Genomic DNA, 18,871 nt, shown 5'->3' with positions numbered 1-18,871 from the left:
TTGTTTAGTAGCATGCAAGTGGTCATCTCCTTGAGGGTTTAGTTTTTCCTCTTAGCAACACCATTTTGATATGGTGTGTATGATACTAAATGTTGGAGGTCAATTTCCTTTTGAGTACAAAAGTCTATTAGTCTTGAGTTCACATACTCCCCCCCCATTATCTGTTCGAAGAACTTTGATGGATTTTTCTGACTACTTTTCCACTTGAGCCTTGAAGCTAAGAAATTTTTCAAACACTTCACTCTTATGAGCCATGAAGAAGACTCAAGTAAAGTGAGAGTATTCATCTATGAAGGTGAGTGCATAGCTAGACTTGCCAAATGATGGCACTAGAAATGGGCACACCACATCACTATGAACCAATTCAAGAACAGATTGTGCTCTCCAAGACTTCACCTTTTCATACATTTTTTCTACATGTTTCCCAAGTGAGCAACCTAAACAAAAACCTTTTGAAAACTGAACTTGAGGTAGACCATGAACCATTTTTTTGTTGCTAAGTTGCTGAAGATACCTATAGTTGAGATGTCCAAATCTCTCATGCCACAGTTTGCTTTATTTATTTGAATGTAGTAACAAGGCTTGTGCATTTTATTTAGGCACAAAGGAAGAGAAAGTGTAAAGCCTTGAATCATGATTGGCTTCACCTGTTGCAATCATAGAGTCATCCTTGATGCTTTTCACTACCACTGAGTCTAGAAGAAATTCAACCTTATTTACACCTCCATAGTGAGTCATTTGGTAGACTGAAAGAAGGTTGAAGGTAAGATTAGGAACATATAGAACATCCTTGAATTCTCCATTATCCATCTCAACTTCACCTTTACCTTCAACTTTCACTTTAGTATCATCTCCTACAAAGATGTGTGGTACCTCTAAATGTGCCATGGAAGAAAAATCTCTCTTTGACACACCCATATGATGTGTAACACCTGAGTCAATAATCTATTCTCCCTGACTAACAATGTTTGTGAGTAAAACATGCCCTTTGCCCTTAGAATCTGAAGATGAAGATCCTTTCTCTTTATAAGCATTAGGAAGTGGAACATTGTGTTTCTTCATGATGTTCTTCCACTCATCAACCTACTTGTGATAACACTGACGTTCATCATGACCCATCTTCTTACAATAGGCACACTTCTTCTTTTCCTGATTAGTGTCCCCCTTTTTGTTGGTATTAGGAGAAGACTTGCCTTGTTGTTGATTTGATTGTGGTGTAGGCTTTTCTATGTTCCCTTGTTTGTTGTCTTTCCACTTCTTCTTTTTGCCCTTTCCTTTGTTTGAACTTTCACTAGTTGAATTTTTAGAACCCTCATTATTAAGCACCAATGCCTTAGACTTTGAAGACTTGAGGATCCCCATTGTTATCAACTTAGCTTGTTCATCCACTAACAGCTAAGCATAATCATCAAAAGTGATTTTCTTATAGGAAGCTCCTAACGTAGTCTTTGTGGTATTGAAAGAAGAGACAAATGTGGAGTTTTAGATGGCAATTTATTATGAATTAGATAAATCAACCTATCATCTTTAATGGGACTACCACAATAATCAAGTTTTGTTCTCAACTCATTCACCTTAATGATAAAATTCTGAATAGAATCAAAGCTCTTAGGATCTAGGGAGACAAGCTCATCTTAAATCTTGTAGACATCCTCCTCAGTCACTTTACCATATAGGTTTTTAAGAGCATCCCAAGTTTCCTTGGATCTATCATACTTCATGATCTGATAGAGGATCTTGTCTTTAACCCCTAACCTAAGAATACTTAGGGCTTTCCTATTTGCTCTTTCTCAAGGATCAATTTCACTTTTAGATACTTGATCACCTATTGGCTTAGGAAAGGAACCATCTACATTTTGAGAAACTTCTTCATGCATCAATTCACACCATTTTTTAATAGACCATGTGGCATAGTTATGTGGTGTTAATTTGGAATATTAAGATTTCCCATTATGCAATGAAATAAAAGATAACATCAAGAAAAGAGGAATACAACACTAAGAGACAACCCCCCAAAAAATGATTTTGACACTTTATACTTAGTGCCATTACAATAGTCACTTACCAATTTTGGCCTTAGTGGTCTTCTAGTTTTGCTATTTACAACCTCCTATAGGAGTTCAAAGTTGGTACAAAGCACTATATCTCAAATGTACAACAAATTTGAAGTTTTATCAAAGTATTACAATGTGTAAAAGTAACTATTTTTGAAAGTGGTACTTTTGTCCACACAAGCCTATAATTTGATTATAGATCTAGAAAGTAGATGAAAAATTATTCACTTTCAAAAAATAAAAACCTAATTTGGAGTCTAGATGAGCCCATACAGAGCGTTTGAAGTTGCAAAATGTAGGATTAGATAGGTGTAGTTGTCAAAAATTGAAATTTCTAACAAATTCATGCACCAAAACCAAAAAATAATAACACCACTAAATTTTTTTTAAAAATTTGGCCAAAAAATAAATAAAATTGCACCTGATTCGGAGTCTAGATGACTGAGATATGGCCTCCTGAAGTCGGACTGTCAAATCAAAAATGAATCTAGAGAGGAGTCTAATCAACAAAATGCTATTTTAAATTTGATTTCCAAATGGCCGTCACAACAATGTAATATGGCCTGCTAATGATGGTCAAACGATCATCAATTTTAATGTCATGAAATGCTTATGTCAGCAAAAAATGTCCTCCCCGAATGATGTGGCAGGTACAGATGTTGATGTGTTAGTCCATATGGATTACATCAATAGTGTTGATGTGGCAATGCCACGTGATGTGTGGAATACTTGCAAGGAAAACATGTGTCTATAGACATGTCAGGTTAGCTATCTAGTGACTGGTCTACGGAGCAGGCGGGTGATTAGTCTATGTGGCTAGCGGTTGATTGGTTCACGTGGAAGGCGGTTGACTAGTCCACTTGGAATATCATTAGTTGGGTCTACAAGGAACTTGATGGGAGAGTCTACGACATTGAGAAGAGTCAGTTGGTGGCTAGCTTTTATTATTGGCAAGAGGTAGATCCAACAGTAGTGAAGTGAATTAATCCCACATTCACCAAATTTTTGGTGCCGAGGATGTATTAAAGTGGGAGCTGTCAAATGTGAAGTAGCTTAAGGCTACCAGGTTGTGATGTCGTTGTGGTTTATATGATGTGCTAGAAGTTGTGTGAAGAATGCCATAAATGTAATCTGATGCCAAACTTTGTGATCGACGATGTCAATTATGTTATGGATAAGACCGTAAATGTGCAAGAATATTTTGAAATTTGTAGAGAATATTCCAATATGAGTCTGGGATTTGACCATCCAATTCCTACAAAAAAATTCTCTACAAGCCTGATAGGCCAAATTTTTTTTGAACAAAATAGGAAAATTGTAGATCTAAAAATACAAATTTGAAAATTCAAAAATATTGCAGAGAAAATACAGATCTGAAAAATTAAAATCACAGATCTAATAGATCATACCAAATTCTACAAATCGAGCCTTCAAGTGCTGGTTTGCAAAAAAATTGCTTCAATTTTGACTATGGCATAGGGTAGGAAAATTTATAGTCAAAATTCATCAAATCAGTGTTTCGAACGCAATGGTGAGGTCCACTTTGGCTCTAGACACTCTCAATGACTACAGATTTATCAGATCTGAATCAGTGGCCCTCCAAGAGGTGAAGCAAGAATGGTCTCCAATGGCTATGAAATGATGCTCCTATGACTCTAATACCATGTAAGAATTTTTCTTAGGGCAAAATGATGCCAAGATCAAGAAGCTCAAGAACAAGCACAATATTGACCAAATGATGTATGATCATAATAACAATATGAGAATGAATAATGTACAAGTACACTAGAACTACCTATATATAAAGGCCTCTAAAATGACTAGGAGTTAGCAATATGATAAGCCTCACAACTAAGCACATGTCCACCAAGATTGGATTATCCTCCATTAAGCACAAGAGTTAGTGCAATGATGAGAGGATAAGCCTACATAGGTGTGTCATGTAAAATTATGTTGTAGACATAATGTGATTAATTAGAGTGTGAACAACGGTGTTGTCTACATGACAACTCAGTTAATTATGCAAACTCTAGTGTTGTGGACACCATGTGCTAAATTAGAGTTGCTAATTCTTGTGTTGTCAACATGACAACTCATATGAGTACGCAAACTCCTAGGTTTCTAACCTAATAAATAATAAAATAATGCATTAATCCTAAGTAAGCTTAAGTAAAGTGTAAATAATAATTATTTACACTAACATGATATTGCATTAGTAGTTAGTATGGTGGCAAGATTCTCAGCTAATCCTAAAGAAAATCATACATTGGCAATCAAGAGAATCATGAGGTATTTGAATGGTATTGAAGACTATGGATTATGGTACAAGAAAGGAGGCAATTTAGATTTTAAAGCCTTCACAGATGTTGTTTGGGCAAAAAGTGTTGATGATAGGAAGAGCACCAGTGGTGGAGCGTTCTTTCTTGGTAAGAGACTAGTGTCTTGGAAAAGTAGGAAGAAAAATTGCATTTATCAGTCTTTATCAATCTACAACAGAGATGGAGTTGTAGCAATAGTTAATTGTTCCAATTTTGTTTGGTTCAAACAAATTTTGGCAAGTATGAAGGTAGAGATCAAGGATCTAGTGGTTATCTTTTGTGATAACACCAGTGCAATTGATATATCAAAGAATCCTGAGATGCATACCAAGACCAAGCACATTGCAATAAAATATCATTTTCTAAGAGAATTGGTGCAAGACAAAGAGGTAAGATTGGAATATGTGAATACTAAAGGACAAATTGCAGACATATTCACTAAGTCATTTCCTAGGGATGCATTTATGTATCTAAGAGGTACGTTAGGGGTCATTCCCCTATCTAAAGCTCACTAACTAAAGTTTAGTGATGCATCAACCAAAGCATGTTGAAGATTAGTCAAGTTGATGCAGAATTAAAAAGGAAGATTGCATATGAATTTTTACATGAGGTACATTGGAATTTATTGAATATTGTCTTTGGCATAAGATGTCAAAGAGGGAAAGTCCAATCATATATCATAGAAATTTTCTAAAGAGGAAGAATTTACTATCATAGTCATACATCAGAGAAATTTTGTTTGAATATGTCAAAGAGGAAGAATTTGGTCTGATATCAAAAGAATAGAGTTTTCTATAAGAAGATGTCGAAGAAAGAGTTTGCTAATAGAGGGAGAAATTAAAGACAGATGGCGTTCACACTGATTGAGGGAGTTCTCATGGATGAGAATCAGAATGAAACTAGGGATATTATCCTTACTATTATTTTGCTTTAAAATTTCATTGTATTATGACATGTTGTGTTGCCATCAATGCCAAAGAGGGAGATTGTTGAAAATAATTGATCAATTGTATGTTGTCTTTGATGTTACACAAAATGTCATATATTTACCAATCTATATATGTCGAGCTCACCCAGGTGATGAAGATAGTTTCTTGTGTTTGTCGAGCATTCTAGTGTTTGCCAAGTTCAAAAGATAGTGTATTTCAATTTCACTTAGGCATCAAAGAGAAGTTAGTATAAGTCAAGTGTTAATTGATCTCACTCAATTAATGAAGGAAAGTTAGATGGAACTAGTGTTATATGAGCTCACTCAGTTAACGAAGGAAAGTTGGATGGAATAGTGCTAACCAAGCTCACTCAGTTACCAAAGGAAGTTAGTGAAGATATAGTGTTAATCGAGTTCACATGATTAACATAGGAAAATAATTTTTGAATTAGTGTCTATTGAGAAGGTTCGGTTGATGAAGGATTTTCTTATTTTAGCATATTAAGTTTAATTGATTTGTTTGTTGGTTCTAGCTGACTAAGGAGATTAATATTGATTATTCTAAGGTATATTCAAGCTGACTTAACATTGTGTATGATATAAGTATAAGGTCAAGTTGAGGATTAAATGTGTGTAAGTGGATGGAAGAATAAGAGATTCTTAGAGGAAGAAAACTAGAAGAATAAGAAGAATATCCTTGAGGAGCTACAAAGATACATTCGATTAGGAAGGATCAAGTATTCGAGCTAGAATTGAGATTTGAAATCAGCAATACAGTTGGATTAAAAATTAGGTCATATCATTGTTACTCTCTAACCATTGTAGTAGTGTATCAAATATCTTAATCGAGTTGGCTTAACAACTATTTTTAAATCCTTTAACAAGGTGACATTTCTATATTGAAGTGTCTAAAAAACTTTAACAAGGCCACTGATCCTAATAGGGTGATTAAATCCTCTAATAGGGTCACACCTAACAGTGTGTTTTGTAACTTTTAACAAGGTTGGCTCTTAACAAGGCTCACTTTAGAAGAGTGAAAATCAGTAACTACTTGTAATTGGTGGTTTTTCTCAAATTGAGTTTCCATGTTAAATCTTGGTGTCACTTGTGTTCATGCTATTTATTTTATGTGTATGCAACTAAGTTAATTAAGGTTAATTATAGAGAATATCTCAAGTTCTACATGTTTAGTATTTACTGAGTAACCATTTCTATTTTAGTGGTTACCAAGTTACAACATATTATTAGTGTTAACCGAGTGTCTATGTGTTAACCGAACAATATTAGTTTCATCATAGTTTATGTTTTGTATTGACATCTCAGGGATCTATAATTTATTTTTGTGGTAACTGATTCACCCCTCTCCTCTTAGTTACTCCTCCTATATTTCCAACATTTAGTCCCTTTAGAAGGTGGTCAATGATGCCTTGACAACCATCACAATCATCAATTACATAATTAGACAACAAAACTCAACCAAAGTATATAATTTCTAAACGTAAACCATTAGGTTGAGCAATACTACCTTGAATTCTATTATATCCCAATTGTCATAAATGACATGCCATTCTTCATGGTTTTGATTGCAGTATCTTCTTTTCCATTGAAAAGATATTTTTTGACACTTTGATACTTATGATTTATGTGGAGGAAGTGCATATACTCATTAAACACCTGCTTTCTTAAACTTTGGAATGACAAGATTTCATCATTGGACCACACATTGGACATACAATTTTTGCTTTGTTTGAAGACCTACAAGATGACAATACAATTGGATTTAATATGTTTATTTTTGAAATTAATATTATCACATACAACTAGATTTTAACATAACATACCACATAAATGTGTCAGCCTTGGGGCATCATGAATTGTCCACACAAGCATTGCATGGAATTGAAATTATTTTTGTCCAATTGGTCTAGAGATATCATACATAGTGAAACCATTCCATAACACCAACAACTCATTGATAAGAGGCACAATATATACATTCATATCTTTCACTTGGTACTTACCTAGTTGAATGAACAACATCACATAATTATTGTGGTCATTTCACTCCAAGAATTATAATTACATGTAGAAAAAAATAAAATAATAAAATATGTGGAATAATCATTGCCAACATAATGTGCTCCCTCTTTATTGAAATCCACAAAGGAAGGTTATTGTTGATAACAAAAATAGGCCACACAGGGTAAACAAATCTCATCTCTCCAAATGGATTGACATCGTCAATTGCCAAAGAAAGCTTGAGATTACAAGGTTCTTCTTTAAAGTGTGGCCACTTTTCCTCTATGTCCATAAATTTTGAACTATCCATAGGCATTCAAATAATATCATCTCAACTTCTATTCTATGCATGGTAATCCATAAATTGTGCCAAGCTACTGCACTTGAATAATCGTTTAAGACATGGAATAATGAGGATGTAACGAAGAACCTTGCGAGGCATGTTTTTTGTCACTTGATCATCTTGATGTTTGCTCATATGGAATTCAAGGCATTATGTTACATTTTCATGTTCTTTATGATAAATAACATGATCTTCAAGACAAGCATATATTGCTTGATACTCCATTCCAATATTTCATAGTGGCACATAATTCTCAATACCACAGAGTGAGAACATTTGATGGTGGTAAAAAATAGTCACCTATCAATCTACAACAAAAAATATAAGTTGTTAGTATAAACAATCTTAATAGTACATGTTTCACCTTTTATAGACTATAAAGATGTATATGACAAACCTTAGCATACATGACATTGTTATGTTGGATAAATCATTCATAACCTTCAAATTCACCAACAACAATACAATAGAGAGAAGAGTTGATTGGGATCCTTCATAAAGGATCATGTATTCCTTCTCAAGTAAAGGTATATCATGGATGACCTCAATGTCATCCTCATCATAATCATCATCATCAGCAGCAGTACTAATACCAAATGTGTCATGGATCAATGCATTCGTACCATCATCTTCAAATGTGTTTTTTGGCACATGATCATCATCTTCCATGAGATTGTGATCTTCTCCTTTAATAATCACACCTCCATGTTCCTCCAAGATGTGGTGGTCCATATCAAATACTACACTGGGGAGATTGACCTATATAAAAATAATGATAATCAAACCCTTGTTCCATGGTTCATATGTATATTAATTGCAAAAATAATATAGCAAACAACTTACCAATGGATGATAATCAAACCCCCCTTCAATGTGACTATTCTCCCTATAATGTCTCTTAGATGTTTGGATTTTGATTCTTCTTGTTTTTAAACCATTACTACTCTTGCAAGGACAATAACATTTTTCATTGCCTTCTCTTTGAAAGTTAGACAACAATCTAGTGATTGTCTCCCTATTTTGGTCAAGTTCCCTTGTATTATCTGACATGATCCTACTTCATGGGAATAACTTTTTATTGTACCCTTATTGAATTTTTTGTACTTGCTAGATCTATCATTGATAACCATTTCAATATACACATTGAGATTAGAGAGAAAACCTTGAAAAAAAATTGGACATGGTGTTCTTAATATTTATATCTACACATATGGTTTTGAAAGAAAAAAATTGGTGTACTTAATGTGTATACTTGCAAAAAAATTGGACATATTGTACTTTATTTTTATATGTACACATGTTTTTGAAAGAAAAATTTAGTGTAATTAATGTGTATATCTACAAAAATATTGGACATGTTGTACTTAATGTTTATATTTGCACATATGGTTTTGAAGATGGTAGAATTATTGAACAAGTTAGTCTTTTAGAACCTACTCAAAATTCATAAGTGGTAGACTTAAATATGGTGTTTGATTAAATTCATAAGTGGTTGGGAAACTCAAAACAATTATGAAAAAAATGCATTTCACCTCACCTCTCTCAAATTCACCATTATTCCTTTTCAACATCCAGCCTTTGCATTTCATCCCTATTCGTCACATTTCTTACCCAATGATCGACCAATCTCACCCCTATAAATATGATTCATTTATATCTCCATCTACTGCATCAACACAACTCCCATTTCATATTGATTACTTATTTGGACTATCTTCCTCCCATTGATAAGTTTTGATAGTGGCAGAGAACTAATTTTCTTAGTTGTTGATGAGAACCAATAAACATTATTATCTAGCTTAGGGACATAAAGAGAAGATATGGATTCAATGAAGGAAATGTCATAATTTTTGTTTTATTTATGCCTCTTCATTTTGATTTTGTTCAATGGAGGTCTAACAATGTTAATAGAAAACAATAATACACTTTCTATAAGTTTACAATTGTTCAACAAAATTAATGTTTTACAAGAAAATGCACCTAAAGAACTATTAGCTATCAAGGATCAAACACCTATGCCAAAGTTACAACACAATGTGAAGTTGATTTTAGATATGGTAGAGGTAGATATTCAAAAGTTTGATTAGAATTTAAGGCACAAGAGAGAGTTTGTGGCAATATACCAGAAGGAGAAGGAGTGGTTTCAAAAAGAGATTGCATGACAAAAACAACAACTAGACAACATAAAGGATAGATATTATGAGAGCACTAGATAGAATCTAGGAAACCTACATAATAGAAAATTTGAGACCTCCTTCAAGAAACATATTTTCTTACACCATGGATTAATGGAGGTGTTAAAGACCATGTAACTTATGGCTCAATTTCTTTACAATTGGATGTGGGTATATGTTGTTTTCATTTTTAAATTTTCATTTGATCATGAACATGGTTTTGTGTAGAGTGGTGAATCATGACTTTTGAATGAGCCTGAACAATCTTTGGCATTTATGTTGGCTGATTTTAGATTTGATGTCTAGATCGGAAATGAGCGTACAACCACTTTCACTTATGGTCACATTATCTACAACATAACACAGAGGCTACTATGCAGTTTAGATTTTTGTTTTGCCTCCATTGCTTTGCCCTATATTATTCTTGTTTTTCCTATTTTGATGGTTTGTCTTGGTCATATGGAATGATTTATGATATGGAGAGTAATGACAATATTTAATTCCCATAGAGAAACTTTTCATTTATGTCAACATTTTAGTTAGTCACATCTCCAAACTCTACAAAACTAATTTGTAATTAGGACCTTTCAGTCATATGTTAAGTTTACTCATGAGATATGAGTTTTTCCAAAGATATCTAGGTGCCATATGTTATCCCATTTTCTCATTGGCTATCATATTACTTAAAATTAGAATACCTTCATCATCTTAGCAAGTTGTGTTTTTCAACATTATGTAGCTAATTTGTAATAGGATTTGTTTGATGAAATAATAATCTTTCTTAAAAATATAGATTTCATCTACTTTTATCTTATCATTAACTATCATATATTATAGAATTAAAGCATTTATCATCCTTTCAACCTTATCCATATAACCAAGATGCCATAAATACAGTTCATTGTACTGCAAACACTTCATAAAACTATGTATGTATTCAAAGTAAAAAAAAAATGATTACAGGAATTCAATCCCACCAATTCCATTCTAACATTAAAATGTTGATAATGCATGGTTTTAATTGGAGATATTAAATAACAGTTTCCATGGGAGAACATGCAATAATTTTGGGATTGGAAGTGGGACGAACTTGTAGAATATGATGCCTCATCAATGCTACAATTTGTAAACTACATGACCAGGAAACCCATCTACTACATTTGGTATTCTTAGTTCAAATTTTACACACAATGCTTCCTTAGAAGCTCACTTTTTATTAAACATTCAATGAATTGTAGTCAAGTATAGACTGACTTAAGGTGGTCTTCTAATGCCATGGTGTAATGTTCAGATTTGGAACATTTATAGATAATAAAATATCCAGTCTTATTAAAAAGGTTGTTATGATGAGCCTCGTTGCTTATTTAAATAACGTTTCTCCTCCTATAGTCAGAGTAGTTGCCTGGCTATTTGTAGATAAGGTCAATATCAAATAACAAGGGGTCAAGTTCTATTCTTTCTCAATGGATTATCAATTTTCTATGTAATTTTGACATATGACTAATTTGTGTAGGTGGATTTGCTTCTTGATATCTATGAATTTAATGGCTCAAGATAACCAAATAATCTCCAACTTTTGCCAATCTCATCAAGGTTAGGAAATGCATTAGTGATCATCCCAAGTGAAATAACAATCTAGATGCATCTGAGTGAAACATATACTTTCATACCATGTTAGAATAATTGAAATGAATAATATATCTAATATTTTTTATATAATTCTTATGTTTTATTAATAAACAATACAATATACAATTGATTTCAGAAACAAGATTTTGCATATTATTCATACTAATTTTTTTTTTATATGATACTATAGTGTATCAAAATCACAAATGGTGCAAACAACTTGCAAAAATGCACCTGTTGATTGCTAGAACTTGGACTTGTCAGACGAGGTTACAGGTTCTTTCATTGGTTCATGCAATTATATTTTACAAATTGATAAATTGAACAATATCTTATTACTTGTAGATAAAAGTAATTATTACTTTATAGATATTAGAATTTTAAAGATAGTGGGTTTGCGCAAATTGTATCTTTCAGAAATAGTTATCCATTTTTGAGTATTATTAGAATGATCTTGAAATTTAATAGTTATCTTTAAATTGATTTTTTTTTTGGAATACTTCACATTAGTTAGATTTAAAATATAAATATGCTTGCTCATGTAATTATTACAACCACAAGGCCATCATACTGCATAAACAAATCATTGAATGCCTACTACAAAATACACATGCAGTCCACCTCAATGAAAAACATAGCTCAATTGGTTCAGTGTAAGTCTAGTTCACCCATGTCTTTGTAATCTACTTTTGGACTCTTTATAAGGTTATATCTGTAATCTTAATTCATTTTTCCTTTTTCTAAAAAAAATATTGAAATTTTTTATATAACATTTGTTCTTAAATCATTCATGAACTATTTATAAACACTTTTTAAATTGTGTTAATATTTGTTATCTAGTTTTTACAGTGGTATGATCAGGAAGATTTGAGAAGTATGATAATGGATTGATTGGGAATATGTTGCATTATTAGAGAAGATCCCCACCATTTATGACTTTGTTATCCAATAAATGTTTAATTTTGCATGAAGAATATAAATAGATTATTCATATTGGAAGTAGATTTATTTATTCTAATGACATGCAAATAAATGAAATGCAAAGAGGAAGGATCCCTTGGTCTTATTGTAGCTTGGTATTCCTATTTTTGTTAAGATCATGTTGATTCTGTATTGAAATGATGTGATAATGCTATGTATTCTCATCTTCACATGACATGATTTTAGAAGACCCACTTCTTTTGGTGCTACTCTCATCTTTGCCCAAGTTATAGCCATAAAGCCAATTAAGCCATCTCAGTTTGAAGAGCGAAATGATATCCAAAACCCCACATTTTTCCAATCTCATCCATGACGTAGATTATTTTTATAAATAAATATATGGAGGATTTGTTATACTATAAACCTTATCATTAACCTTATCATACACTATATTCAAATAATCATATGAATTGAAATAGGAACGTGAATAGAAAGAAACTAGAAACACATTGTGTATAGATGAAGATATGAAACTCACTACTAAAATTGAGAGCTTAAAATGCAAACACCGTTGAAAACCTATTATTGCATGTTGAGGGAGGATGAATAAACTTCATAGAATGAAAATCATGTTAAATTAGAAAAATGTTAAGAATAAAATGAAATAAATGGTAAGGCATGAAAAAGGAACACAAAAATATTTAATAAAACATGTCAAGGGCATGAGTGCAGAGAAGTAATGGAAGAGTAAGGGAACGACATAGATCACAATGCAATGATAACATCTTCAAGGACATCGGCATGGAAAAATTGGCATTAATCCACCCACTAGCATCTTTGCAACTCTCGAATATTGCAATCGATAAAATGCATAATGATTTATGTCATGTATTATCATTTTTTGTTTATAATCATGTGGGTGTCATAATTGTGATGCCAACATTGGTATTCCAAAGGTGTCGGGGAAAACTGCAAAAAAAACATGAAAATCACCCACAAAATACACTCTCTTCGCAAATTTTCATCACAATTTGACCCCAAATGTTATAGTGACCTATGTGCCTTCCTTATATAGGAAATTTTCCACTATTAGGAAGGTTTTAGAAATTTCACCTTAACCCTTGAGGCCAGTTGATCCTAAATATACATATAGAATCGACACAAAACAATTAGAAATGTTATTTTGGGTTTTTTAGGTAGCCCTACTTTTGAAGACCATAACTTGCATACCATCAAGTCAATTGGCTGTTATGACCCCATTTTAGAAGCATCATTTGTCGATTCTACAACACCTAACTCATGCAAGCTCCAATCAACCGAGTTTCAGATCCCATTTGGAGCCTCTAAGGCCTTCAAAATAGAGTCTAAAGTTTTTGTACCAATATTTCACACTAGAAATACACAATAATTTCATGAATACTCATGATATTGTAGTGAACCTCAACCAAAAGGCTAATATATCCAAGATGAACCTCCACCTTTGAAATTAGAACATTCTTAGCTCGTATGACCATCCTACTAAGTAGCAAGCTTTCACAAACAACAACTTTGCATTGAGACAATCATTATTCAAGAGATAGAAAGGAAATAGTTTTGGGTGATGAAAGATTGCTCTTACACTAGGATGCTCCTACATCATTTGGGCATTGATGATATATGTAACAAGTGCCTAGATATGTAAGGAAGACATGAGATTGAGTGGTTGGAAGATTTTGATGAATTTGAGGAATGAAATATAATGCAGGAACATTACTATGGTGCTTATGTAATTACACATCACTAGCTTTGTAGCACCAAATATGAGACAACATGAAGGGAAAACAAAATTTAAAGATTCTAGACTAGGCTTTTCTTAACAAAGGACAAAGTGTTCTATATTTAATTTGATCTCATAAACTAAAGATAGAAAATAACTATTTGACAATACAAAATTTGAGTTAGAATATAACTATTGTTCAATGTTAATATGAACAAGAATAAGGCCAAAGAGGAGGTTCATAGATTATAGGGGATCATGGCACCGATAAGGAACATGATGATTGTGAGAACTTATAAATGATATCTTGAAATTTGATGACATGGTTATGAATCCTAGTTCAATGCAAATATGTAATGTAGAGAGAGTTTTGAGAACTAATAAAGTTGCATGCATTGTGTTAATGTATGGTGTGCAACTAAATGACAATGATAATTCTAATAGACTATTTGATAGCAAAGAGATAAGAATTGTCCAATTTGATATTAATAAGCACTTTATAGAAGTAAGGGTTTTCATGTTTCACAAGGGAAACAAAAAAGGCCTAAGAAGAGGTGTTATGCTACTATCATGTTGGCAAAGAGAGAGAGAAGCAAAGCTATGGAAGATGGAATTCACAAATCCATAAGAGAGGAGACATTCTTGATGAGAAAAAGAAAATTGTTACTAATCAACAATTGTTGTTAATTACAAAGAGAAATCAATCCTTATGAAGGAAATGAAAACCCTAATAAAAATCTAACCTAGCATGATAATAATTAATAAAAGAATTAATATTATATTACTCTAACACCACCACCCCACACCCACTTAAAGTAAACTTAATGAGTAGCTAAAAAATTAGAAACTACTACTGGAAGTAATTTGCATCTCAAAAACAAGGCCTAATGAGGTACCTAAGTACAACTAAATCTCTATAAAGACGAGAAATGGAGAAAACCACATGGGAAAAACCCTACTCTAAGAAGAGATGGAAAGAATGTTTAAATAACTAATGAAGGACTAAAAAAGCCTTAAAAAATAGAAAATGTCCCAGAAGATAGGAACAAAATTATGACCATGAAGAATGACACCGAAGCATGTAGAAGCTGCAAAGCTCTGTCAAATGTTATTTTTGGATTTTTAGGTAGCCCAATTTTTGAAGACCATAACTTGTGAACCATTGAGTCAATTGGCTATTATGACCCCATTCTAGAATCCTCAGTTGTTGGTTTTACAACACCTTACTCATGCAAGCTCCAGTAAACCAAGTTTTAGAGCCCATTTGGAGCCTCTAAGGCCTTCAGAAAAAAGTCTAAAGTTTTGTATAAATATTTCACACTAGAAATACACAATAATTTTAGGAATACTCATGATATTACAATGAACCTCAACCAATAGGCTAATATATCCAAGATGAACCTCCACCTTTGAAATTAGGACATTCCAAGTTCATATGACCATCTTACTAAGTAGCAACTTTTCATAAACAAAAACTCTGGACTAAGACAACTATTATCCAAGAGATAGAAAGGAAATGTTTTTTGGTGATGCAAGATTTTTCTTACACTAGGATGCTCCTACATCATTTGGGCATTGATGATATATACAATAAGTGCCTAGATATTTAAGGATGACACGAGATTGAGTGGTTGGAAAATTTTGATAAATTTGAGGAATGAAATATAATGCAGGAACATTACTATGTTGCTTATGTAATTGAACCTCATTAGCTTTGTAACACCAAATATGAGGCAACATGAAGGAAAAACAAAATTCAAAGATTCTAGACTGGGTTTTTGTTAACAAATGACACATTATTCTACATGCAATTTGATCTCATAAACTAAAGATGGAAAATAACTATCTGACAATAGACAATTTGAGTTATTATATAAGTATTTTTCAAGGTTACAATGAACAAGAAGAAGGCCAAATAGGAGGTTCATAGATTATAGGGGATCATGTCATCGATAAGGAAAATGATGATTGTGAGAACTTATAAATGATATCTTGAGATTTGATGACATGGATATGAATCATGGTTCAATGCAAATATGTGACATAGAGAGAGTTTTGAGAACTAATAAAATCACATGCATTGTGTTGATGCATGGGTTGCAGCTAAATGCTAATGATAATTCTGATAGACTATCTGATAGCAAAGAGATAAGAATTGTCCAATTTGATATTAATAAGCACTTTATAGAAGCAAGGGTTTTCATGTTTCATAGGGGAAAACAAAAAAGTCCCAAGAAGTAATGCTATGCTACTATCATGTTGGAAGAGAGAGAGAGAGAGAGAGAGAGAGAGAGAGAGAGAGAGAGAGAGAGAGAGAGAGAGAAGCTAAGCTATGAAAGATGGAATTCAAAAATGCATAAGAGAGGAGACATTCTTGATGAGAAAAAGAGAAATTGCTATTAATAAAAAAGTGATGTTAATTACAAAGAGAGATCAATCCTTATGTAGGAGATCAAAACCCTAATAGGAATCTAACCTAGGTTGCATGATAATAATTAATAAGAGAATTAATATTAAATGCCTAAAATATAGCTTAAGAAAAATAGAGTTAATAAGAAAATATTGTATTACTCTAACACCACCACCCCACCCCCATTTAAAGTAAACTTAGTGAGTAGCCAAAAACTTAGGAACTACTACTAGAGGTAAATTTGGGTCCTGACAACAAGACTTAATAAGGTACCTAAGCACAACTAAATTTTTGTAAAGAGGAGAAATAGAGAAAACCACATGGGAAAAACCCTACTCCAAGAAGAGATGGAAAGAATGTTTAAAGAACTAATGAATGACTAAAAAAGCCTCAAAATTAGAGAATGTCCCAAAAGATAGGAACAAAATTATGACCATGAAGAACACCACTGAAGCATGTAGAAGCTACAAAGCTCTATCAAATGTTATTTTGAGATTTTTAGGTAGCCCAATTTCTGAAGACCATAACTTGCGAACCATTGACTCAATTGGCTATTATAACCCCATTCTAGAATCCTTAGCTATTGATTCTACAACACCTAACTCATGCAAGCTCTGGTCAACCGAGTTTTAGAGCCCATTTGGAGCCTCTAAAACCTTCAAAACAAAGCCTAAAGCTTTTTTACCAATATTTTAGACCAAAAATACACAATAATTTCATGAATACTCATGATATTACAGTGAATCTCAACTAATAGGCTCATATATCCAAGATGAACCTCCACTTTTGAAATTAGAACATTCCAAGCTCATATGACCATCTTACTAAGTAGCAAGCTTTCATAAACAACTTTGCACTAAGACAACCATTATTCAAGAGACATAAAAAAAATATTTTTGGGTGATACAAGATTTCTCTTACACCAAGATGCTCCTACATCATTCAAGCATTGATGATATATGCAATAAGTGCCTAGATATGCAAGGGAGACACAAGATTGAGTGGTTTGAAAATTTTGATGAATTTGAGGAATGAAATATAATGCAGGAACATTACTATGTTGCTTATGTAACCAAATGTCACTAGCTTTATAACACCAAACATGAGGCAACATGAAGAAAAAACAAAATTTAAAGATTCTAGACTGGGTTTTTGTTTACAAAGGAAACATTGTTCTATATGCAATTTGACCTCATAAACTAAAGATGGAAAATAATTGTCTAACAATACACAATTTGAATTAGAATATAAGTAATGTTCAATGTTACAATGAACAAGAAAAAGGCCAAAGAGGAGGTTCATAGGTTATAGGGGATCATGGGACCAATAAAGAAAATGATGATTGTGAGAACTTATAAATGATATCTTGAGATTTGATGACACGGGTATGAATCCTGGTTCAATGCAAATATGTGATGTAGAGAGAGTTTTGAGAACTAATAAAGTCACATGCATTGTGTTGATGTATGGGGTGTAGCTAAATGACAACAATAATTCTGATAGAGTTGTATCTGATATCAAAGAGATAAGAATTGTCAAGTTTGATATTAATAAGTGCTTTAGAGAAGTAAGAGTTTTAATGTTCCATAGGGGAAACAAAAAAGGATCAAGAATAGGTGTTATGCCACTATCATGTTGGCAAAAGTTTCTACACTAAAAAGAGTGGAAAGGAAAAAAGGTTGTTGTGGATATGACATTATAGTTCAAGAATGTTCATAATGTCACAAACCATCACAAGGTATTTGAGGGATTTTGTGGATTCACAAAAGATGGAGATGCTTAACTATTGAAGTTGAGGGAATCTCAACCCACAACTCCCAAGAATCACTGCATGCAAACACCTATCATAGAAAGAGAGAAGCAAAGCTATGGAAGATGGAATTCACAAATCCATAAGAGAGGAAACATTCTTGATAAGAAAATAAAAATTGCTATTAATAAAAAAATGTTAATTACAAAGAGAGATCAATCCTTATGAAGGAGATCAAAACCCTAATAGGAATCTAACCTAGATTGCATGATAATAACTAATAAAAGAATTAATTATTATATGCCTAAAATTTAGCTTAAGTAAAATAGAGTTAATAAGAAAACACAGTATTACTCTAACACCACCCCCACTTAAAGTAAACTTAGCAAGTAGCTATAAAATTAGAAACTACTACTAGAAGTAAATTTGGATCCTGACAACAAGGCCTAATGAGGTACCTAAGCACAACGAAATCTCTGTAAAGAGGAGAAATAGAGAAAATCACATGGGAAAAACCCTGCTCCAAAAAGAGATGGAAAGAATGTTTAAAGAACTAATGAAGGAGTGCA

At 32.7% G+C, this 18,871-nt stretch overlaps 1 pseudogene; it reads left to right on the top strand.

Moving 5' to 3' along the window:
- Positions 1-12,379, top strand: part of LOC149554630 (triacylglycerol lipase 1-like) — a 69,862-nt pseudogene extending 57,483 nt beyond the window's left edge.
- Positions 12,380-18,871: the final 6,492 nt, after the last annotated feature.

This window comes from Cupressus sempervirens, chromosome 5, assembly GCF_028749045.1.
Source record: "Cupressus sempervirens isolate cs-2001-9-10 chromosome 5, ASM2874904v1, whole genome shotgun sequence".
Classification (NCBI taxonomy): Eukaryota; Viridiplantae; Streptophyta; class Pinopsida; order Cupressales; family Cupressaceae; genus Cupressus; species Cupressus sempervirens.
This window is presented reverse-complemented; position numbering and strand designations above follow the sequence as displayed.